This window comes from Protopterus annectens, chromosome 8.part0, assembly GCF_019279795.1.
Source record: "Protopterus annectens isolate FY-2018-M chromosome 8.part0, PAN1.0, whole genome shotgun sequence".
NCBI classification, from domain to species: Eukaryota; Metazoa; Chordata; order Ceratodontiformes; family Protopteridae; genus Protopterus; species Protopterus annectens.
In genome coordinates, this window is record NC_056741.1 from 738,495,121 (window position 1) to 738,521,257 (window position 26,137).

Genomic DNA, 26,137 nt, shown 5'->3' on the forward strand with positions numbered 1-26,137 from the left:
AGCTATTCTCAAAAGCAAGGGATGACTGCACAATGCTGCTCACTACCTGTATACACAAATGGCTACCAACTTCAGAATTGTATTTTCTGACACAGAATGGAAGACTAGCCACTAACCCAAAACGTTTTGATTGTTGTCTGGTATCAAAACAGAGATGAGGTTAAGCCCAGGTAGATGCATGACTAGCTTGGCTGTTCCTCACTGAAGAATCTTAATCCACAGCAGCATGCTTCGTACACAAGAAGCAAAGTTCATCAGATGTTTGGTTTGCTTTAAATATTTTTTTTATCTGTTGTATTTAGTTATGTGCTTGTTTGTTAGCTGTATAAGTTGTCTGGTCCTAGGAACTTTTCAGCCACGACCCCGGTGTGGTTGCACAGAAGTTACAGTGACAACTTTCTTGTCTTATCTTACAGTAATGTTATACAGTTCACATTAACAAATTTATAGTCACACACTTTTACATTAATATGTATACAGATTCTAAGCAAGCATGCAATATACCATACCTAGTTGAAAATATGCATTTGTTTAAATAAGTGAGTGAGCTACATCGCTGAAAATAAATAATTGTCATGAGGAATCAATGTAAGACAGAATTTTGAAATTTAGCATACACATGAGTCTCCAAGGCATCACACACATTCACATATTCTTAATTTGTATGCACTTATTTGCATAGTATTAATTTTATCTGACATATTTATAAAATTGTAATTTGTTGTAGTGAAAAGTGGAGATTGCTGTTGCAGCGACTGTCCCTTTTCTATAATGTAAGTGTATGATATTTTGGGGTGTTCATAGAGCCATTTCTTACATACTTGTAATGCAATAATTTTCTTGAGTTCACGGAGATAATTATTCCAGTTTGCAGGAGTGATTTTCTCAGTAGTGGATAGTTTGACAAGGGTAGATGTAGTGTAACACATAGCTGTCTTGACTACCTAATCAGTAGGAGGATATTGTGATCTATAGTTTAATTTTTAAGGACGGTCAGAAGCTGTTATTTAATATTTTAGAGGTAATGGTGGACTCATGGCAATAGAGACATTCTGCTACTAGATGTGTCCATCCTATTTTACTGTACAGCTCTATTCCTGTGATGTAACTTTTAGAATAAAAGGACTGGACCTGGCATGAGTGCTTTTATTGCTGCCCATGTGTTTGCTACTGCTTAAACAATCTGTAATCTTCATAATGGGGATTCTCAAGTTAATGTATGGATCGCGACAAAGACTACCACTGCCTGTTAATGTAATACATATAGTACGTACAGTTGACCTTCATGTTCTCAGAGGTTCATAGGCTGGTAGATCAGTTACTCACTGAGACTCACTACCATATCAGGAGATAAGGTCTTCACCATTTTTCCCTTGTTTCCTCCCCTCCACTCACATTTTTGTGTTCCTTACCTCTGATTAACTAAGACTTTTTGGCTCCTTACCTATCATAAGCTCATTTGTTACCCTCACATATGGATAAGAAACAGGGTTATTATCCTACAAGTGGCAGGAGTTATTTGTGTGCTATGACTAGAATGTGTTCCCTTTAGCCTTCATGCAGTCTGCCATAGATTTCCAAAATAGATGTCTGTTTGGCATGTAATTTTATGTAGGATAACATTTTGCCCTCCACAAAGAATGAGAAGTCTCTGTGATTGTTCCCCGAGATAAAATACCTAGCAACCAGACTAACAATCTTACTTTGTTATGTCCATAATGTGGGTCAAGGTGTCCTGGGGCAAATGTGGATACCCTGTCAACATAGGTAAATAGGTAAATACTAGGCTAGCTACCCATGCAGGTCAGTTTAAGCCTAGTCATTTTCCCATTTTGTGCTTGAAATAACCTATTTCATTTGGTTATAGATTGTCCTTACCCATCCAATGGTCAATAATTACACCCCTATTCAGAAAAAATGGGATTGTACTCTAGATAGATTCCATGCATGGGATACAGCATTTAGGAGTTGCCCCTGTCCATTACTAGTACAGGGGGGCAGGCCTGGGGTAAATTTTCATTAGTCCATTCATATATCTAAGTTGAGCTTATCAGACCAACAACTGAAAATAATGCCACCATTGGAATGTATCTATCAAGACACATGCAACAACTAGAATGAACACAGAGCTACCTTACTAAAAGGATACAAGGTTTAAACAGCATGTCCTACATGTTCCGAGTCAAAGCCCTGTCACTGTACTTAGTATCCTACACACTAGTAAGAGGTGACCTGTGTCTGGCAAACAAGGCATCCTCCAATCCAATACTCTAGAACAGACTCCACATCAACATAAAACAAAGTTCATCTCTGTCCATATTCAAGTGCAACTTGGATCTATAAATGGGAAACAGAAAATTTATCCCAAGACTGCCTCCTGTATAATAATGGACAGAAGTAGCTCTTAACTGATTTATCACAGGCATGTGTCTCCTCATATTATCTATGGTATGATACAGTTAATATATAACTATTGACAATGGAATGGAAAATGGCAATCTCTAACCAAATGCAACAGGTTAATTCAAGCACAAAAAGGGAAATAGGCTAGACTTAAAAAAGTGTAGAATTGTATAGAAACTATGGTGTCATTTTTTTATCATAGGCGTTATTATGGAAGTGAGTCTAGCAGAGGATGTGTGGAATACTATGGTCAGAATCATGCTGTACCTCCAGATTTGTAGATGCTTGTGTTAGAACTACAGCACTGATTCACCATGTGTGTGGTGTTTTTTTTTCTTTTCTCTGCGGTTGTGCAACCATGTAATTAGTATAAGGGATGTGTGGGGGGCAAACCACATGGGGGTATGCAGGGGAACTTCCTCACCTGCAAAAACATTTTTATGATACATTTTTTCTGGAGAAGGTTAGCTGTCAAATGAATTTTCAGTGCAATGAGTTTTCAATCAAATGGGTTTAACCATTTGGGATTCGGTGAAATGAGTCTTCAATGAAATTACATAGATCCCTCCTGGAGAAGAATATGATAGATTTTTTTAATCGCTTTCACAGACATACACTTACCATAGATTGAGAATATTACATTAAAGGGGTATGAGGAGTGAAGCCCTAGCATGGAAGGAGCAAGGATTCGTATCCACTGAAAAATGTCTAGTTGAGTTTATCTGTTGCATTTACATATAGACTTGACAGGTTCAAGTACAAGTGTTTAGATGCTTTTTGAATGTTTTGAGTAGTTGAATTGAATTTTGTGTAGTTGCAAATGGCAATGATGGCCAAGCAGTGCAGTTTTGATAAGACAAAATAAACCCATGGGTTTAAGTATCTGCCTATATTTTGCTTTGTAAGTGAATGCAATTTTTTTATATGAATAGTGTATGAGATGAATAATTAATTGAGTTATTTTCATCATATCTAGCTACATGAAACAGAAGTTTGGAAAAAAAAGAATACAGTTAAAAAACACTGCTAGTTTTCAGGGAAACTTTTCTATCTGCATAACTAAACCCCACAATCCTAAGGACAGCAATGTTCTCCACCCCCATAACTTCATAACTCCATGGCGATTCTGCTCTTTCACAAACCAAAAGCACATTTTCTGTATAAGACAGTCTTGGACATTACAAGCTCATTCACTGAAACATAGCTTCTTATAGCGCTAACCACTTACTGAACTTGGTTAATATAACTAATAAATAACAGTATATGGTGGTATGCAGCACATCACTCTCTCTTTTGTTTTGCAGTGAAATGTTTATATTTTGTGCCCCTTGATGTCTAATGCTGAAACATATGAATTTTGTTTGCAGTTGCTTCCATGTGGCTCTCCGCTCCCCACCACTTCTCCTAATATAGGATTCCACAGTTCAATATATTAGAAAATAAAATCGTGCTTATGTCTTAAAAATATAAATTATACCAAACATAATTTAAATGTAACCAGACTAAAAAAATGAAGTTAAGAGGCTAAAAATGAACAGCATTAAATGGAAAAGAAAAAAAGTTTTATAAACCAAGACAATTAATTTATTGTTTTGTGTTTCCACAGTAGCAAATCCAAGATGGAGAAGGGCAGACTTTAGGCAAGAAGGAACCAGAGGTGGTCATGCAGAATTCAACATCACAAAGAGAGCAGGAAGGATGTGGGCAGGTAGGGGCATTCACCCAGATGGGAGGTAGAATTCAAAAGGGACAGATGAAAGAATGGAGTAGGTTTGTAGAAGAGGGCAGAAGGGGTGGAGAAAAAATTAGATGTAACAAGGGGACTAGGGCAACTGGCACATAAGGTCAGTAGTGCAAGGATGGTGGAAATCCAGAAGAAAACCTTGTAGAAGGGAGAACAGGCATAGGGCAGGAAGTATAGGCATTGGGCAGAAAGTATAGGCATGGGACAGAAAGTATAGGCATGGGGCAGGAAGTAAATGCATGGGGCAGGAATCATAAGTATGAAACAGGAAGTATAGACATGGAACAGGAAGCATAGGAACAGGGCAGAAAGCATAGACATAGGACAGGACGTAGAGACACTGGGCAGGAGCTATAGGCACAGGGCAGGCTACATAGGCATGGGACAGGAAGTGCAAATGCCAGAGTAGAGACAGAGAACATTGTTTTGGTGACTGAAGACTAAGTCACCAATTGGATTAAGAGTCTTGGAAAGAGAGATAGGCACCACCAGATCACCATGAAGCTGGTCAAATAGCTTAGATGCAGTAAGAAATCAAAGGTGATCTTGATTATCACTACAGAATAGGTGTGGGTTCATGTTGTAGTGTTTGTACATACCGATGACCTGCAGGAGGAGTCAGATGAAGTGGTAACAAGCAGCTGGAGCTGGAAGACAGAGAGAGAGAGAGAGATCAGATTAAGGAATTAGACAAAGCATTCTCAAATATTTTGCCTGCACCAGCATTCAAAATGTTGAGGAAGTTGAGTATTACGAAGTATAATGACTGGATGACGAAGTATAATGACTGGATGATGATGTATAATGACTGGATGAGGACAAAAGAATGTCTTGGGATTAGCAAAAGGAGGGGAAAGAGCTGACAACAGAGATAAGCTCTATACCACTAATAGGAAACTTCTTAGTGCAGAAGTGAGAGGGGGACTAAAAACTTGGTCAGAAAGGTACACCTCAGTAACTGTATCTTAAAACTCTTTTGTCACACCGTTAATGCAGAGAATTAAGGCAAAATATTGATATGAAGCTGTTTTCTGAAGTCCAAAGTTTGATTTTTTTTAGCCTCCAGTTGCCAACTATAAAATTCTCATCAAGTCACTTAATCAGTCAGTGCTCTCAGGCCGTTTACTTGGATCAATAATTAACCCTGGTTGACAAATTCAAATACAAATACAATAAAATAACCTAACAAAGAAGAGGAAGTTGTCTCTAATAAATCAGAATGGGGTAGGCACTCAGGATCTAAAGACAAAATGGGATTAGAATATAGCAGACAGACAGTAGACAAACAGTGGCTTGAAGAATGTCTTGGAAGCATTACCTGGCTGCTATTGCTCAGTGGCTCCGGAGCCATCCGAGGGAGAGACATCCACGGATTCAATACTCTGAGAATCTCATGGCATACCAGACTCCGCATGGGTCTCAGTAGAGGCCTTCGATGCAAAAGTAGCGGGTATCAGGGGCTGCGAAAGCACCTCACGGAGTACCGGCAAATGGCTTAGAAGAAGCTTCGTCATTGGTTTTGGACCTCGACGGTCTGTCTGTCTTTTTCTTTGTGTTTTTTTGTGAACTCCGGTAGTCGGATTGCTATCCGATGACATTTCAGGGTAATTAAATCTGGATCCAAAATATTCTGAAGCAAAAATATACCAACGCTTAATAGTGCATTGGTTAAATCTAGCACAAAACCGACAGCAAGGCACGTTATAATCTGGGCCTAGGCAAGGAATACAGTACAAATGAAACTTCTTATGAGGTATTTGCTTCCCACAAGTAATGCAATTATTAACTTTTACTGACATCGGTAAGGAGTAAGAAAAAGTTTCCCCAATGGGGTACTTAGCTTTAATTGAAGACTTTGGTTCTGAAACTCAAATGCGAAAATTTCAGGAGTCTGCCGACTGGCACTTGCAAACTGCTTCTACTTTGGGCACCGTGCGGCAAGAAAGACTGAATAAAATGGCGTCGGCTGCATGTTTTATACCCTGATGACCTGATGTCATGGAAAAGGAGACAGCAACCGATGCAGGACCCAAGACTTTGATATTCAGGCCGACTGAGGGCAACCTGCCAGCAGATTACCCAAAGGTAATGACTGCAACAGTGAAACACAAAGAATATCAGGGAAAGAAAGAGTAAACCAATAGGGCTACACAGGAGGTTGTGACTTGAAGTTAGAGTAAGAGCTGCAGAGGTGGAAGTGTAAACAGCAGAGTGGCACATTATGAAAGGGAAGATGGGAAAACAACCACTTCATAAGTTATATAACTGAAATAAGAAATGAAGGGATAGACCTGGCTAAGTTGAACATGGTTGGAATAGAGGTCATGGAACACTAATTTACTTCAGTGTTTTACAACTTATAGTTAGGGGAGTGACCATACTGACAGGGAATCATGGCAAAGTAGAAAGTGCAGTGGACAGGCACCAATATAAGGCAGGGGGAAAGCTGGCAACAAATGGAGGCTAACACTGTACTACAGAAAGCAACTTTTTTATCAGCTTATAACCTTAATACTCTAACACAAGAAAAAAACATGCATCCTGGCTGGCAGTAATCTTGCCAGTGTTTGACATATCACCTGTGAGGGGTTTTGAACAGATCACCGACCATTGGAGAAGTGTCTGACAACTGGAGCACAGCACATGTACTATCTTTAATACCTCTGCACAAGGAATGAGCTAGAAACATTCAAACTACAGATCTGTTAGCTAAACAAAGTGGCAGGGAAAGCCATGGAGAGAATCCCAGTGGAAAAACTAGCTACTTTCCTAAATAACAAACCATCCCCAGGACAAAAACTAGCACATGGGTCACAACCAGAAGAAAATATTGAGTTTTATGAATAGGTTACAAGAAAGTTGGGTACAGGAAGCCATAGTGCAATTGCATTTCACTAAGGCCTTCAACTCCATTGTGCACAGGTGGGTGTTAGGAAATTTTGAGGGGGGTGACAGTAGGATTAATAATGAGAAGGACAGTGCTCTAATGAAGGTCTAAGGGAATATTTAGAAAGATCAATCAAAGACTCAGAAAGAAAATCTATCAAGGGCTCAGAAAGATGGCCCTTGAGGATATAAAAGAAATGCAAGTACTGTATATGGGACACAATATCCCTGATATGTAGTATCAGCTGGGAGAAGTGAAACGGACAGTAACAGGATGGAAGAAAGATCTGGTGATGTTAATCAAACCTGGTGTGGAGCAAAACAACAGGATGGTAACAGCAGAAAACAGAATGGTCATATTGTTAAGTGTCCTCCGAGTGATAAGGTTCCATAAACAAAAGTGGTAAAATTCCTAATCTTCTTGGTCCAAGTCAGGTCCCATGTGCACTTCTGAAGGCTGGAAAAGGAAAAGGATATCAAGATGCCACAGGTCTACATGGCATGGAAGGGAAAAAAATATGACTAGAGACTACAAGATTTATGGACCTTTTCACTAGAAAGCACAATGATTAGGGGGACATTATATAGGTGAACAAGATCATGCCAAGGAGGTGTGAAGGGGCCATCCTAAAAATGATGGAAAAGCGGGAGGAGTGGTCCCAGGTACAAGACTGTTGAGAACGGCTACACAGATGAAATACAGAACAACTTCTTCAAAGAGAGGCCTGTGGGCTCAAGGATTGCACTATTAGAACTGTCAAACAGAGGGGATCCACAGAAGCAATCAAGAGGGTGTGTTGCAAGCGGAGAAGAGGTAAGGTGGAAGCCTGGGATACAGGAAATGTACAATGTATATACACATAAACAGCAGCTTTAATAGGATTGTTGCCTCTTTCTACCATACAGCAAATGCAATTTATTGTAATAGAATTTAACCATAGGGTTTCAAACAGCAACTGCTCAAATATTGTCAGCTACATAGTGACTGTATAACAAAAAAGTAAAACTTCTGCAAGTAAGTTTGCCTTACCCCCATCTTGAAGTTTTAAGTTACCAGCTACTAGGAGCAGGGTGCTCTCCAATACCTTAAACAAGATATGATTTTCCATTTTTAAACATGTTCAATAAACTGATTCCAAGGCATATCCCCTACCAAAATAAAAATGTCATGTTTCTTTACTATAAATTGTTACTAAATACAAAATAAAACACATTATTGTTCCTTTCATTTTATTTTCAACATTTTATTTCTTTAACCACAATAATGATACTGATGATGCAAGTGCATAGTTAAAAAACACACAGAACGAGAATTAAGTTATTTAATTTTTATTGGCATTCTTTTTCATGTTTGTTTTACTGTGGAGTCCACAATAAAGCATATTTGTCCAATCCACTGAATAAATAACACAGGACAATTACACATGATATCACAAGTACACAATATATATGTAGCTACAGAGCATTCATAACGTGTTCACTGTGTCTGATCATAGCTGTAGATTCCCCAATCACACTCTGTTCCCAAATGTCACCAGTAACAAAACTTAGTCAACAAGTACTAGATGTGCCGCTTTTTCATGGTACCCAAAATACATGAACATTGAAACACTGTTGCTCAAAACACATAAGATCCCCTTAACTTTCACAGTGCCCACAGATCTCCAACTCAGGCTCACAATACACATCTCTCTTTCTCTGGTCTCTCTGTAGCACCAGACAGAACAGTGTGATGGGCTTCATGCTTCTTTAGGAAGTGTAAGTGGCTATGCATGTATGACTTTTATTTTAGTCTGACAGTTGTAAAGTATACTGTACTTTCAGATATACTTTTTTGCTTCACATAGAAAAGTTGTCAGCAAAGATTACTGATTAAATCGATGAGGTGTGAATACACTGTATCTTGAAGACCTAGGTTTACTTTCCACAACCATCACTTTACTACTGGGTCAGCTAAGTGACTTTATCAAATAAACGCTGCCACGTAACCCCTAAGAACAGGCAACTGTGAGTAATAGCTTTAAATAATTAACAAGGGTAAAATACTATAAACTGTTGCAAGGATGTTTTATCACTTGCTGGGGGGGGGGGTCAAATGTCCATTATCTTTTTTTCATCTGCGGACCTAAAGAAAAGCATACATAAAAAACACAGTAAACACAAAAGCATCAATTTGTGAAGGACCTCTGCCATTCTGTAACCCTACCCCAAGATTGATGTTCTGCACCACCAAGATGTGTAATCATACTGATAGTTGGAATCCTTCTAGGAGACTCTGCATAATAGCCTACAAGGAATGCTGTGCAAATCAAAGGATTAGTTTCTGAAACAACTTACAGTAATGAATCCTGTTACCTATGTATAGCGTAGTCTGATTCTGCATGAACACCCTTGCATAGTCCCCAGTGATCTGTGAGTTGTTCCAGCTCCACAGCACTACAGGTATGTTGGCTGCTATGCTGCATGCATGACAAAAAAAATGTTATTGTGCAGTGGTATTAGGATTGTCACACAATCAGTGACACTCTGTAGAGTTTGGTAACTATTCTTTAAAGCAAGTTTGACTGCAGAACAGTTTTTTGTTCGTGGACAAGCCATTGTGTAGCATTACAACACATGCACATGACTGAAAAACATCCCTAGGCTTAGAACAGCTCCACCTATAGGCTGGAAGTGTAACAACAGGCATATGCAGCTTCCACCCTTTGCATGTCTGCAATTATACTGTCAACACACAGATGAAGCTATACCACAAGTCACAACAAATTATTCATTGGAATGTGCAACACATTTTCTTTTGAGTCTTTACATTTGTGTTATCTTTCAAAGTATTTCACTGTGACATGTCCAATAATGCTGTTCAAGTTATTTATAGGGCTTCACAATTTCCCATTAGCTAATGTAAATTGATTTTTTTTAATGAGCACTGAGTAACTGCTTCAGATGGTATGGTACCCCAAGTGCAAATTGTTTTGAAATCTGACCACTAGTCTGTTCACTGGTATTATTTAATACCCAGCCCAGCATATCTATCTTCAGTGCTGTGTCTGCTGTACTTTCCTGAAAATTTATATGAAGATATTGTGTGTTGAGTTAAAACAATGTTAACATATTCTATTTGTTCCTTTCATGCCTATGAAACAAATTTCTTCAAGTTATATTTATAACTATTCCTTGCTGCCTGAACTGGTGTCTAACAGGGTCTACTCTTGCTTGCTGTAATAAACCATCAGCAACACAACGCAGGCTTGGAGTGCTAATTCCTAAGACAGCTTCATCAGGCTATACAGTGTAAGTGACAGTGAATTCAGTCATAGCTCCTGCTAACTAGAATAAACCTAAATATACTACAACTGTGAAAACACACCAGTATAACCCCATGCCCACCTCAGTTCAACCAACCAACAACAACAACAAAAAGCTATGACAAATTTAAAAATGAAAGGATGTTTTGCATGAATTCCTCAGTAGGACAAATCCTACAAACTAACAGAACTGAATTATGCATACCAAAAACTGACAGTTCCTTTCTTCATCGACCATAATGCCACTTGGCTACAGCCAGAAACAGAAAGAAAAATGTCTAATTCAGCACACCATGCTTATTTTCCAAGCACGTCCTCCATATTTCTTTAAATATTTTGAAGACATTTGCAGATATGACCCAGAACAAATGAATACATAACCATAAGTTAAAGCCAGCCTGCCCCCCTTTCAGATATAATGAGGTACCTCATTTTAGTCTACTACAATGGTACCCTCAAGCTGCTAAGCCAGTCCATTTTTAGCTCAGTGCAAACGGGGTCTGACACTGAGCAGGTGGTGTCCTAAAGACATCCTCCAAAGTGACACTGTAAACAGAACAAAGGTATGCAAAGCAAATAATCCACTAATGCTACCCAAAGACATATGAGAGGTCATTTGGTAGGCTGTATCACTGAGTCAGAATTATACTGATAGTTCACTGAAGAATGTAAAAATGAAATAAAATGCAGTCTTCAAAACTAGTAGGGTTCATCTAATAAGTGTATTTTGCATTTGCAGCATACAAAGGAGAAGACATCTGGGAGTGCTGTTACTTCATACAATCACATAGCCAGCTGTCTGCTCACAAGACTGACTGTCATCTGTCTTTCTTTGTAACCACTACATGCCTTTCTTAAAACGGTGATGTTTAAGGAAAAAAGTAATAAAAGCATATTTGAAGGTGATAAGTAAAGGGCCAGTTTCTATCAAATTTCCTAATTTGAAGGTGATAAGTAAAATACTAGTTTATAAAAGTTCTTCAGGTATTACTAATGTACAAGTTCTAATGCTAACACCACATTTTGGGTTCATCAGTGCAGAGGTGTAAAAAACCTGATTTCTTACTTAGTAGCGGCAGCTGCTATGGGTTGTGCAGGCACTGTTCACTGAGCTGCTAACACAGAAATTTTAATTAAAGCAGTGATGTACCAATTTCTCCTAGTTTGCCCAAGAGCTGAAGATGGTGCACGCCACTAATTCCAGGTATGCCATTTAAATTACACAAGTACAGTGACCTTCTGGTAGCAAAAGAGCAGGATGTAGTGTCTGACAATTTGTTTTATGTTTTATTAAATCTCTTCTTGTCATTTGTGGTTACAAAACTTTTTTCTTTAGTATACCTTAGCATCTGTTCATCCACTACGTGTGCCTCTAGTTCTCTTTGCTTAATTATTTAAGAATTTTCATTGGCTTTGTCCCTGTTCTAAACCTGACTAAATCCTACTTTCTCCCCCTTAATGCTCTTCTTTCTATACCCCTTCCTTCTGGCTTCTGTCCCCTCTACAGCTTTAATCAATAGAATCTAACTTTATTCTAGTCCTTGTTTTTTTCTTTCTTCTACTTTTCTCTCTTTCTCTTTCTCTGACCTACAAATCATTACTTTAGAATTCTGAGTGTTCTTGTACTCGATTGTATTTCTAACCTTTGCATAGACTGTGAGATATTATTCATAGACACAATTTTTACTTTTATATTGTATTTTAAACCTTGCACAGACTGCGGGCCATTATTCATAGAAACAATTTTGATTCTCTCAAATCATTTTTAATCTCTTTGTATTTGAATTTAGTCGTTTTTAATTATTGTAATCCTTTCTGTAATTTACTAATGCTTGGAGCTTATCTCCCTGGGCCTCTACTGAAAATGGACATGTATCCAGCTAGACTAGCCCAGCCAACAAATGTAAAATAAAAATAAATACATTTTCTATACATTAGTCACTGAAAACAATGGACTACTCTTACAGGACCTCTTATGAGAACATAACTAAGTAGCAATGGTACCAGTGTCAGAACCTACAGGCTGTGGTCTGCCTGAGAAGTGACCAAAGGTGTATTTCTAAATTACATCATACTTAAGAAACCTTGGATGTCCTGGTGACCATTATGTAATGAATGTATGAACATGCTGAGGGGCAGACTATAACAGTCCAGTGATTTTGCACAAGTGCTGCAGAGAATTCTCTTGCAGTGGTTAGACTCCTGTTCTTTAATTTCCAGTCATCTCATGCATCTTTGAACAAGTCCACTGACCTGCATTATACAATTAGCTTGGTCAAAATCTGCAGTGGTCTCACAGACAGTCCTCTTTGAGATACAGTGCCTCCTTAACTCCAGCCTGAATCATACCTTTAGAGAGAGTGGCCAGTTCATCTTCTTTTGTTCAACTGTTCCTTTCCTACTCACGTCCTAACATTATGATATTTTGATATTTTCCCACCTTTACTAATCCTGAGGTATAATATGGCATTCTCTGTTAAGGACACCAAGTTCATGGTAGGAAAAAGGATTTGGAGCTGCTGTGACTGTGGTTGGAAAAAAGGCATCATTAATATTTTATTATAGCTACCCTCTTTCAGCTGGGTTTGGAAATAAAAGTGAACATTGTTTGTGTAGATTCCTATTTCACATTAACAACATGTGTGAGTAGGTGCCACTGGCATTGCTGTTCCAAGACTTTCATACTCAATTACTATTTTTCTACAATAAATATCATTTCATTTTAAGGAAGTAAAGGGCAGAGAGGGCTGGTACCCCTGTAATCTCACTCCCAAATGTTCTTTACGGAAAAGAGGGAGATTAGGAGGGCACAGAGATCTAATCATGACTATTGTGAAAATGTATAGGGTGAAGTAAAAGACTGGTGATGATCTCTTAATTACCTGCCCTGTCCCCTTTTGGATTGAAAACAATAGCACATCTGCAGCTCGACTTTCTTTACCTTCTAGACCGCCTTCAAAGCTTGCCTAACATAAACATAGTTTGGCTCTCATGCAGTCCGGGTGTCAAGACATCCCATAACATCTGCAGTGAGATTTGGCCTATTGTCATACCCAAACCACCACTCAGTGCAATAACTTCAGGAGGTTTCATAAACGTAACATAGGACATGGCTTGATTGGGTTTTTTTCTTTCCTGGAGAGTGGGATGTGCCGATGTGATGTTACCAATGAACTCTTCCTGCTCTATCAAGTTATGCTACTAAAACTAAGGGGACTGGGTAGAGTGAGATATTGCCAATGTATTAGTAAAACGTCTTTTCAGTTCATTTTGTGACTCAACTAGCATTTGGTTGTTAACTATCTGTATCACAGGCTTGCAAAGGCCAGATCATCTGAGGGAGACTGGAACATGTTAACACAAGTCAATATAACTTAACCACATAGTCTGTTTTTACAAGTAATTGCATTTCTTTTTCACTGGGATCAGAGTGAGAAGATTAGACAGTCAATGAACAGAATATGGGTAAAGGAGTATTAAAGTTTACTAACTGTATAGCATGCCATTGTATGCAGCATTTTGCAATTACAGCATGCCATTGTCAGCAGCAGTTTGCAATAATGAAGACAGCAATTAAAAATGTGAAGGTTACTGAAGAAAAAGAATGTCAGTCTGTCTGGTCCCTAAAAAACTTGAAGAAAGTTATCATCAACAAGTTCTTAAACCCCACGCAATACATCTTGTTATTTGATTCACTTTGTCTTGAACTTAAAGTACAAATTATTAGAAGCAAAAAGTAATGGTGTAAATGCTGTTCTGGTCTTGTCTTTCATTATTTTTTCCAAAGACAACTAGCCTCAGTACAAAAAAGACTTTAAATGAAAAATTGTACACTAAATGACAAAAACAAACATAAAAAAAAACTACCATCTTCTTTTACGCTATTACAACCCTTTCCTTGGACAAGAACTGTAGTTATTAAATTCTGAATAATGCTTAATAACATCACTCTTAACACACCACCTTCTGGAGCCAAGTTATGCAACTGTACCGGATGGATGTTCCAGTTAGATGTGCAAGGTTCCAGGATAAGATGAAGTTTATTTATACCTGCAAAATATTTTTATTTTGGAATCAGCATATTAGGTAGCCATTTTAAAAGAGGGTCAGTTAAATTCTGTCCTTGATTGTGGGCAGTCACACAGCCATGCCTCACCCTGGTAAATTCTAACAAATTTACAGCTGCACCCTCTCTTACACAACCCATTAAAACTCTGTCCATTTCAGTGGTCAGAACCTAGACAACATATAATGTAGCCAATTGGTAGCCTACTTCTTGTGTTTACAATGAAATTAGCCACAGAAGCCTGTATCTAATGTACACATTGGACTTGGCCAATGGGAACCTATATCTAATCTGTACACTGGAATATAAATGTCCTCAGGCCTCTGTAGGGCCCTTACAATGTTAAGCAGTGAAAATCACTGTTCTTTGAAATTGTTGCCATTTATGCACCTTTCAATGCACCTTCTTCTCTTACCCTACATAATTATTAGAAGGGGATTCTATCTGATATTAGTTCACTAGGCAGTAATTCTCAAAATGGAATAAACTGTTTGAGTGCAATTGCTACTGGTGTCCAAATAATCACTGCAAATAGTGTGATGGAACAGGATCCCTCCCTCCCTCCCTCCCTGACCACTCACCTAATACCAGTTCTGATCATAAAAAAATCTTTGCCTTAGAAATGTGCTAAAATTAAGAAAACGTATCTTACATCAGAAATTCAAATTTCAATTTTGGATATTCTGCAGTATGAAACATTAATGGTGCTGCAGTGTTGTGGCCTTTTGTTGAACAGCTCTAACATTCCATGAACTGTACTTTAATATTGGGGAGGTTATTCACCATTCCATATCATAACAAATGTAAATTATTGTGTTTTTCTCAACAAATATCTTAAACAAAAAGACTTGCATCAGAACTCATGTTAATATTTAAATTAAAAAAAAATCTTTGGCAGAGTGAACACAGCAACAACCCCTACTACATTAAATAAAACTATGTATTTCTGCAGGATAGTGATGCCAATATCAAACATGAACAAAAATAAATAAATAAATTACTCAGCAAATACAGGTATAACAACTATTAATTAAAAGGGGCACACAGCACCATACTTGTATTAATACAAGAGCAAACAATAAATAAATTCCACTGCCATCAAATCTCCATTTACATCTGTGAGACAAAGAGCAACTAAAACATGGAGGTTAGAATATGAGAGTAAGACATTCTGTGCTTGTGCTTTTAGATGTACCCTTTTCAGCCATCACCTGCACAAACATAAGCGGAGTACCGACAGTGCCCCGTCACACCACAGTTGACATTTGAGAAGGCAGACTTCTTTGCTCAGTTCTTTGTTTCTTCTGCTGACATTCTCAGATCTCTGTAACTGCAAACTCATTTGATTTACACACCCCTGTCCTAATGCGCAGTCTGTACAGGTGTTCTTAAATAATATATGCTTATTTGTGTCAGAAATTGTTTTAGTATACGTGCAGGTATTTTTTACATCAATCCTCCTTACAAAGGTTTACTGACTTCACTGCAAAAATAAATAAATAAATAAAATAACACATATTTATACTAATTTGAATTATCTGAATATCTTCTTTCAGTGTTAAGAACATTATTTTAAACATAGTAATTCCATGTAAGAACATACATATAATTTCATATCTGTTTATATATATTTATAATATAAACATCACAGATAACTACATTCGCTCATTTAATAGTTACTCCTGTTTTTTTTTTAAATCCCCCCTCCCCCACTTCCATAGTGTTCATGCCACCATTAGGAACATCACGACAGAACACTGAAATTCACAGACACATCCTGCAGAACACACTAGCAAGATCTTCCAAGCCTCCAGTCACGCAATCTCTGTGAACGAAAAGAAGAAAGGAAAAATATGCAATTAAGAATGTCAGGCGACAGTAACCTGTAAAGAAGTACAACATTTAAGCAAATTTGTAAAGATGGAAGAAAACTACTATGTTCTCACTTGACAACAGTTTTGTAATGTTAGTCTAACTACTAAATGAAAATAAACTGGAACTCAAAACATGTTGTGCAATTTCACCAGTGACTTTTGCATAGCAATATCTGGCCAAATAGCTTACTCTTTAATATTCATACTGTGAAATTTCAGCATAACTCTGCTTCATTATGACAGCACGGAGTTTCAGAATGAATATTTACAGCACAGGATACAGATGACATTGTAGTAACGGCTGCAAATAAAAGTTTGGGACAGAAAAATATGTTTAGAAAGTGCAAATTATTGCGAGAAAACTGTTTAAAATGAAAAGGATTGTAAATATTCATAAAATTATGCAGCAGCCACTGTTGAGCATGCAAATAATGTGTAAAGAAATCCCTTGCCATCAAGTACTGCACAGCTAGGGTTATCCCTCACCAAATTTCACTCCTGTCACATAACATTCCATATAGTTCTTCTTAATGCTTCCCGTCTCCAGTGCACTTCTGCCAATTTGCATTATTTCCTGTGCCATGATGCCTAATATTATTTTTGCTGATATTAATTCACGCATTCTTTATGCACATTGCCTTCCCTTGTGGCTGACCCTTACTTTGCCAATCATCAGTTCATTTCCGGTCTGAGCTACTGTCTCTGTATTTGAGTAAGCAATGCTATGTCATCCTGACCAGACTCCCCACAGCCATCAACAACTAATTTCTGTTCATTCTTCAACATATTCTAGCCATTCCTTAGACCTCTCCTCTTCAGAGGTATTTCCTTACTTTGCCTGCTACATTATTAGATCATAGATCCTCCACAGCCTACTACTGCAATTCTGTCTTTAACCCCGGAGAAATGGGAATCGTGTTGATAAATCAACAACAATTCCGGCAAACTCAAAGACACCAATCTAAAAAAAAAAAAAAAACTTTTTTGCAGGGTGCCCCCCCCCCCCCCCACAACCCCAAAACTTAAATTACTCAAAGGTTGCACAACAGTGGTGAAAATGAATTTTCCACTATCACCGAACGTGTTTTCATTGAGACATTTACTCCCATATAGCACTTGTGGATATTACCATCACTGAACAGACATGCTCCTAAAAAATGGGGGATGATATCTGCAAATTTAGGATGTTCACACTACTTCCATTCAAATACTATTATTTTTCATTCTCATCAGCTCATGGCGCAACCCCATCATCTCTCCACAGGTTGTCTTCCCTCTGCATCCATGACATAAGTGTGTACCTGCGTACATGTTCCGATACTTCACTGTTATAATTCTGAAGCATGAGCTACAATGGATATGACCATGCCCCATATCAGAATAATACATAGCAGTGCAAATTCTTGTTCCAAAGGCATTGCAGTCGTCTTCCTCCCCATTCGCTTACAACATCCTGATTTGGACAAGTCTGCATGCACACTGCATTCATTCGATATACATGTGTGGCATGGTAAGTTTTTTTGCTCTGTATGTATTTCATTGGTGTGTTCATGTCTGTGTGCACTTCTTTCTGGGTGTGCATGTATTTTGTCTATACTCAACTGTGTCAATATCATTTTAAGAAAAAAAAGAGTTACTCATGATCTACAGACGTATGCAGACATGCTCCCTGGGAACACCTACACTAAGTGTACACCATTCTGAGTGAACAGACAACGCAATCATAACTCACACCTTCTTAGGTTCATAGGTTCATAGATTAGTACTAAGATAACTGCCCTTGCGAGCCATTTTAAGCCTAGCCAATTATCCCTTGTGAGACTCAAACCCTGCACCTTATGTTTGCAAGGCAAACACCTTCTTCCTCCTAATTTTAGTTTTCCTAATGATTTTCTTGCAACTTTAAATGTTGAGGGGGATTCATAAAGATTACCACAAAGTGTAGATTACATGTGCATTTAGCAAAATCTTTCTGAGATACTAGAAAGCACAAACAATGTGGTAGGGATGTTCTTGAATACAGATTATGTACCCTTAGTGTAGGCATTAATGAATCTGGCCTATACAATGACATGAATCAGAACATACTTTCCTGAATGAACACTAGTGTTTGCTGCAGAAGGCTCAAATGAAAATCAAATCCAACAAGGCATGTCAGTAGGGAATAGCATCTTCAACCAAAACAATCCAACAATAAAAAGACTTTTAATAAAACAAAACAGTTAAAAGCAGTAATCAAAATGTACACAGAGAATGGATAAGTGCTTTCATCCTGATAATTTTCCAAGACATCTTCAGATGCAAAATGGACCAGGGAAAGGACAGCTTTACAATGCTCAGTGCAGCCCATTACTATGGTTCCACCATATACCAGTTAGTTATATGTACTTGCAAGAAGGTATGGTGGATTTCATTCTTGAAAAGTAATAGCTAGATACAGGCAACATTATTTATTTATTGAATTTATTAATCAGAGTAAAGCACTGATCAGTTCTGACCAATTTCAGTCTCAACTTTCCCTCTATTTTCATGGTTACAAACATCAATTTAGGGAGTGTTTTCATGTTGGTATAAATGCAGTAAAACAAAGCTTTAACTACTGTTGCTTCAGTACAGCATCAATGCAAGCCAGCATTCAAATGGTTGCTGCAGATTATTTTCCTATAGTCTAAGGACACTTGTGTATAGCAGTGCTCATACCTCCATGCACATACTGGGCAGTGCTGGGAGGCATACGTTATTGGATTATTCTCATACAGAGAGTGATGCGGGTGTTTATGCCACAACACCTGGCTTGCCCTCAGTCCTTGTGTTTCATACTGCCATCCACAATGGTGAATGCAGAAAGCTATCCTCTCTGTGCCTAGTGGAAGCCACAAGGCTTCCAATCTCTGCATTTTCATGTTACGTTTCTTCCATAACCTGTGGTCATATAAGCAGCCACAACAGATCAGGAAGAAATGAGATGAGGAAATGAGGCTGTGATAAACTACAGATAAGTAGTGAGCACTGCTGACTTGGCCCCAAAAGGTACTGCAGTCCTCTGCGACTACAAATGTCTAGAATCTTAACCTCAACCAGCTTTATCACAGTTCTGGAAATTGCTCATGTGACTCTCAGTTCTTCCAAAATACAACACAGAAAAAAAAATATCCTCAAATTTTATAGATGGCATCCTTAAGGATCTCTTCAGCTTCCAAAGATGCCAAGGCTTTGCATTTCTGTCATGCTCACTGTTCTTCCATGAATCTAGGAAATGCAAATTTATCTCTTTTCTTTTCAATTTACAATTACAAATTATACCAACAACTTTCTGAAGTGGCCATCTTCTATCTGTGCCTTATGATGAGACTCCGGGAAACAAACAACAATAAAATGAAGGTGTATTTAATCATTTGTTTTCGCTACATGCTTTGGTTCCTTTTGGCTAAAGCGTCCTGGCAGCAATCTGTCCTCCCATCCCTCATAAGAAGCACCTCCATTTGCCTGATTTAGTGAATATATCAACAGCATGGCTTGGTGGCCTATCAGGCCATCATGGCAGATGCAAACAAGGAACATGAGAAGAATGGTTTCGGCATCCATGTTATTGTGAGGCATGCTGGTAGACAGATCTCTAACTCCTGCATGAGAAGAATGGTTTCAGCATCCATGTTACTGTGAGGCATGCTGGTAGACAGATCTCTAAGTCCTGCAGTCACAGGGAAGGCTGCACAATAAACACCAGCGTTATAGCTCTTGATGAAGTTCTCTCACACAGAATAGTTACAACTGTAGTGAGACTTTATGGCCTTCAACCTCCACCCAAGTTGTGGTGGCATTTGCCCGGTACATTGAGAAAGGAGAACTGACCGTGTCTTACGGCAGTTCCCTTGGAAAATGGCTAATGATCCAAGTTATTTCTATGCCCAGAATCCTGCACAGGAAGGTGAGGCTAAGGTGCTGTTGACTGTTACACCATGGACCTTTTCCTGTCTATCTACAGAAAGCTACACTAGTGCCTTTGCCAATAAACTGCATAACTAATGAGTGCAAAACCATTAACTTGTGCTGAAAGATGTTTGCACTCCCTTCTCCCTTATTCTCCCTTTAAGTCTATCTTGGTTGCATTAAGAGTCATCTCCTTCTTCTTCAAAAACTTTCAACAAAAGGATGGCAACACAAAGGTGCATACAAATGCAGTTTCAAACACAATCTCCCCCCATATGATTTTGCTATATTACTGACCACTGTACCTAATGTACATACATACGTGAACTGTCATGCTAGTCCACAGTCCTTTAATGAGGGACTTTGTGACAGGTATTCAACAGCAGAAGGATAGTCGCAGTTGCATCCCTTCTCCTTAACAATGACATCTGTTTCCCTGCTCAATGACTTAAGCAAATTAGACTGGTATGGCATTCAATAGGTGATACCATACTGCTTTGTACCAGCCACTCTTTTTCATGAAATTCCACCCACCTTCACCGTGAGCTTTCTCCTTTAACCTCATAGCCATTTAGGCAAATTTGATCAACTTGCATTTGTCCAGGTTAAGCCTGGTCACTTGTCCCACTAATGTGCAGAACAGCAGAATCTAACCAGACTCCTAAAGTAAGCAGTTTTGTCAGTGGATTTCTGTAAATTTCACTAGCTCTTTCACTGCATTCTAGATTCATGTGAAACCCAGTAGAACAAGTCATTTTAAATGTATTCAGTTCATGCAGGGCCTCCTGCCCTCCAGTGTTATAAACTCATCCTGGAAACGTGGCCGTAGTCTCTCTCATTCCCACAACAGTAAGTTATCCAGGAAATGTGTGACTCTAACCCTTGTCATTCCCACTCTGGTAAGTTATTCTGGGAATGTGTGTCTGTAGCCTCCCTCATTCCCACTCCAGTAAGTAATCCTGGAAACATATGACTGTAGCCTCTTTCATTCGTACTCTAGTAAGTTATCCTGGAAAATGTGTGCCTGTAACCTCTCTCATTCCCACTCAGGTAAGTCACCCAGGAAATGTGTGACTGTAGCCTCTCTCATTCCCACTCATGTAAGTCACCCTGGACACGTGTCTGCAGTCTGTCTCATTCTCACTCAGGTAAGTCATCCAGGAATGAGGATCTGCAGCCTCTCTCATTCCCACTCAGGTAAGTCATCTTGGAAACGTGTCTGCAGCCACTCTCATTCCCACTCAGGTGAGTCATCCAGGAATGTGGATCTGCAACTTCTCTCATTCCCACTCAGGTAATCATCCTGAAAACATGTGTCTGCAGCCTCACTCATTCCCGCTCATTTGTCACCCAGGAATGTGAATCTGCAGCCTCTCTCATTCCCACTCAGGTAAGCAATTCTGGATCTTCCCTGTATGTGCTGTGGAATGTTGGCCATCTAAGCTAGCCACGTTCCCTGCCTTGGATTCACTTTTATATCCTGAAAGTGCGTTTGAATCTTTACAACAGTCACCACTTAGTTGTATTTGAGATGTAATATTTGGTAATTGCATTGCAATAATAAATGGCTTTATACATTGTAAACTGAACTGAAAAACTATTTTTATCTCACAAAGTAGTGTGCAGACATAGAAGATAATGGAATGGCCCACTGTTTGCAGATGAAGAAAATATTTATGAAGAGCAGTACTGCTAAAATATTCCCCTAGCAAATTATAGCTGTCAGTCAAACTTATTATGAATTCAAAATGTGTCATATCTGAAGCATATATATAGATACTGCTTTTTTTATATTGCTTCACTGTATTTTTAATTAGCATTATATTCACATTGGTTGACTACTACAGGACCACACAGGGAAAAAAAAACAGGAATTAACATCATGGGGTTAGAAGCATTTTTTTATTTATCTGTAACACTGCCTTCTAAAACAGATTTCTCATTTCAAATTCCTGTACATTTGTCAGGAACAGTAATACTAGTAGACATAGGCATAGCAAAATTCATTTAAAATGGGTGGCGAAAGCCAAACACACTCTGGCTAGGCTTATAAATGCCCTAGGGCAGATAGCCTAGTATGAACCTATGAACTTATGAACCTATGAACATTGTGTAACTTTCCCGCATTGTTATACAAGATTTTAATACTGCTTTACATATATTAATTGTTTAATGTTGCTAAACCTGTTGATTTTTTTTTCTGGTCTCGTAATTAAGTCTGTCATGTACATATATTTACTATTTAGCGGAGTTAACTATATGAATGCATGTAATGCCATTGTATTGTTCTACATTGATCTGATAAAGCCTCATTATTGGTAGTTATAGCGCTTTGCACTCCTGAATTTATTACTTTGTTCTTCTTCCTTACTTGCATCAGTTGCAATAACAGCAGTAAACTGATGATATTTTTCAATGCTAAAATGTACCTTTTTCCTTTATGTCTTCATTGTCATCCAACCATTAGCTTATCTCCAAGCTTATGTAATAAACCTACCTAGGCTCAGTTTACGTGGCCTGAGGCAATGCTGTTTTCCTGCCCTAATTAGATTCACCACTTCCTATTAATTAGTCCTAGCTTCACACATTTAGTTTAAGACTTGTTAACAAAGATTCACACATTTGTGATCCCTTCCCATCATAGACTCAGTTTGTATTAGTTTACAACCTGTAACATCTGCTCTGTTTTACTATGTAAGACTATTGGCAATGGACCTATCTTTATACCATACCTAATTATTCTTTACACTGTAGTAACAGTGGTACTGTGGTAGCATTGTCACCTCACAGCAAGACGTTGTCCCGTTCAATTCTCAGCTAGAGTGTCTTCTGTGTGGTGGCATGCGTGAATGGGGCGTGCCTTCGTTGAAGGTTGTGCGTCAGGGCTGGTAACTCGGCACGTAAAAATCCACTACCAAACATTAGCGGACCAGAGTTCAGCTGTGGCGACCCCTAAGCCGAAAGGCACAACAACAACTGTAGTAACAATCCATAAATTAGTTTCTACTTGCTTCAATTATAGCTGGATTAATATCTTCCTTATACTTAATCATCAAGTAAATTCAGCAAACTACCAAGGCCTAGACAGTATACTTTCTTGTTTTATAGGAATTACTACTGTGGCAGCTAGGACTTATGATATGTTCCTGACAACCTGTTATAATATACCCATTTTGACAGCATTTAGATGGAACAAACTGAAATAGAAGTCAGTTATGTCTTTCCTCATTTAACCCTGTTTGGTTCACTGTCATTGAATGCTGCAGTTTATCTTAGACCTAGCACATACAGAGCCCTTTCTTGTCTCTCTGAACACAATTATAATTGAAATATCACTAGAAAGTTGAATTCATCCTGTCATAAAAAGGGTGCTATGCTAGCTGACATAAAGGATACAAGACAGGTAGGTGCTCACAGTCACAGGTTCACCAAGACTGTACTGACTCGATGCAGTTATGATTACTACAGTATAATAGTGTAGGATTTTAATTTGACTGGTTGTCACATTTTTAGTGACTGTCCCATCTCATCTTCTTTCGGCTGTTCCTGTTAGGGGTCGCCACAGCAGATCACCTGTTTCCATTTCTTCCTGTCCTCTGCATCTTGCTCTGTCACACCAACCACCTGCATGTCCTCTCTCACCACATCCATAAACATTATCTTAGGCCTTCCTCTTTTCCTCTTACCTGGTAGCTTCATCCTTAGCATCTCTTTCTCAATATACTCAGCATCCCTCCCCAGCACAGTGACTGTCCCATCTAAACATGGCAAATAGCATCTACTTATGACATCACAGATATGATGACATACTGATACTTATACATAGCCACAGACAAGACTTATATAAAGTGTATGAATTAGGCACTAGCCACATAGGGTAGGAATACAGCAAATAAATTATAATCTATTTGATACCAATAATAGATATACATAACAGGTATGAAAGATGAGACTTATCTTACTATAGCTTGGATGAACAGCCTATGACATACATTTATAACCTCAGCTCAAGTAAATTAAAAAGGATCTCTGTGTTAAAGCAGATAAATGCTGCATGTCATATAAAATGGATTTAGATCTGATGAAATTCTTTTAAGGGTGAAAGCGCTCATCACTCTGAAGTCTCTGCTGAGCTTGTCTACAGTGCATGGCTATTTGTCCTGATTTTGTAGCATTCTCAGCCAGCAGCTTTGTTCCTCACAAGTACCAGTTTTCCTTGTGGTCTAATAAATATATGGTGTGTGTGTGTGTGTGTGTGTGTGTGTGTGTGTGTGTGTGTGTGTGTGTGTGTGTGTGTGTGTGTGTGTGTGTGTGTGTGTGTGTGTGTGTGTGTGTGTGTATTTATCTCATACATACATATATATATATATATATATATATATATATATATATTAAAAATCACATATACTCGACCAAAACAAGATAAAAAAAAGCACCAAAATGAAGAAATAGAGACAATCAATTCCACCACAGGACTGCCAAAATAACTTTAGTTAAGCGCTTTCACTCACTTTAATGTACATGAGCTTCATCACAACAAACTCTCCATTAATTACAAACTGTTCAAATACCATTTGATATCAAATCACATGACATTCAATTTAAAAAAACTTAAAGTAAACTGCCTAAATACAATTAATTATTAAATTAAACTAATATTTGATATGTATTATTGCCATAATAATATCTAATGAAATATTTAAATGTTCTTATAATAAAAAGACTATAAAATTATAAAATTATTTAATCCTAGCCATCTGCAGAAAACATTTCATGTTAACTGCACCATTAAGGCCTGGAGGTTCATCAGCTAATAATAATATCTGCCACAAACTTTCTTTACACTCAGGAAGTGTCTTGTAATCACCAGAAAACAAGTCAGTGTTAATCCTTTCCAAGACAAAGAAAGAAAATTTCCTAAACAATACACATTCTGTGGCATGAACAGCCAGAGCGTTGTTGACATCCTTCTTTCTTATAGCTAAACAATGCTCATAAATTCTTTTGTTTAATGCTCTAACGGTTTTCCCAACATAGAACTTTTGGCATGTTGTCGCATGTTGCACAAAATACCACACTGGTCGTGTTGCAACAATAACGCCCTCTAGCTACAAACTTTCTTTTTAGATGTTTAAAATCTAAACTGGACACGTTACTCATGTATCTACACTGTTTGCATTTGCCACATGAAAAACTTCCTACAGAACTAACTACTGAACTTGTGTTCTGATTTTTCTTGCATTCTAAAATGTGCTTGATGCTAGTTACCTTTTTGTAACAAAAAAATGGGTTGTCACCTAAAATCTTGACTAATTCCACATTCCCCATGATTACCTTCCAATGTTCCAAAAGGATCTTTCTTATTGCACTCATTTCATTGCAAATAGGTATAGGAAAGGCTAACCTAAAATTCTTACAGCCATCATTCGTGGCACCATAAGATGTAACCTTACAAATAACACTGTTATCCAAAATTGGACGTGCAGAGGTGACCCTAAGTTGTGTGACTTCCTGAACAATCCTGTGAAGCCAATCCAAATCATAACCTCTATGTTGAAAAAAACTTAACAATTTATCCACTTCTTCTAAAAAAACGGAATGTTCAGTAGTCAATCTGCTGAGTCGTATAAACTGACCTTTAACAATCCCACTTTTCATATGGTCAAGATGTAAACTCTCACGATGTAAGTATTGATTGACAAAAGTGTTCTTTCTGAAAATCTTACTCTGAAAATGCAAGATGTTGATGTCAAAGGTAAGATGTAAATCTAAGAAATCTATGGAGTCCCCAAAACTGCCAGTAGTGAACTTCAAAAAAGTAGTGCTATGATTGAGATGCTCAACAAAGAGTAAAAAGCTGTCATAACTGCCCTTCCAAAGAAAAATTAAATGTATGTATCACCTATAAAACAAAATGTTTTCTGCGAAA

At 38.1% G+C, this 26,137-nt stretch overlaps 1 protein-coding gene across 2 annotated transcripts in view; it reads right to left on the reverse strand.

Moving 5' to 3' along the window:
- Nucleotides 1-8,346: 8,346 nt before the first annotated feature.
- The window catches only part of LOC122809011 (synaptophysin), a 1,240,178-nt gene continuing 1,222,387 nt past the window's right edge, over nucleotides 8,347-26,137 (reverse strand). For both annotated transcript variants that reach the window (XM_044080199.1, XM_044080200.1), the window contains one exon: nucleotides 8,347-16,229. The gene's annotated coding sequence lies outside the window, so the exon portion shown is untranslated. The remainder of the gene's footprint in view (nucleotides 16,230-26,137) is intronic.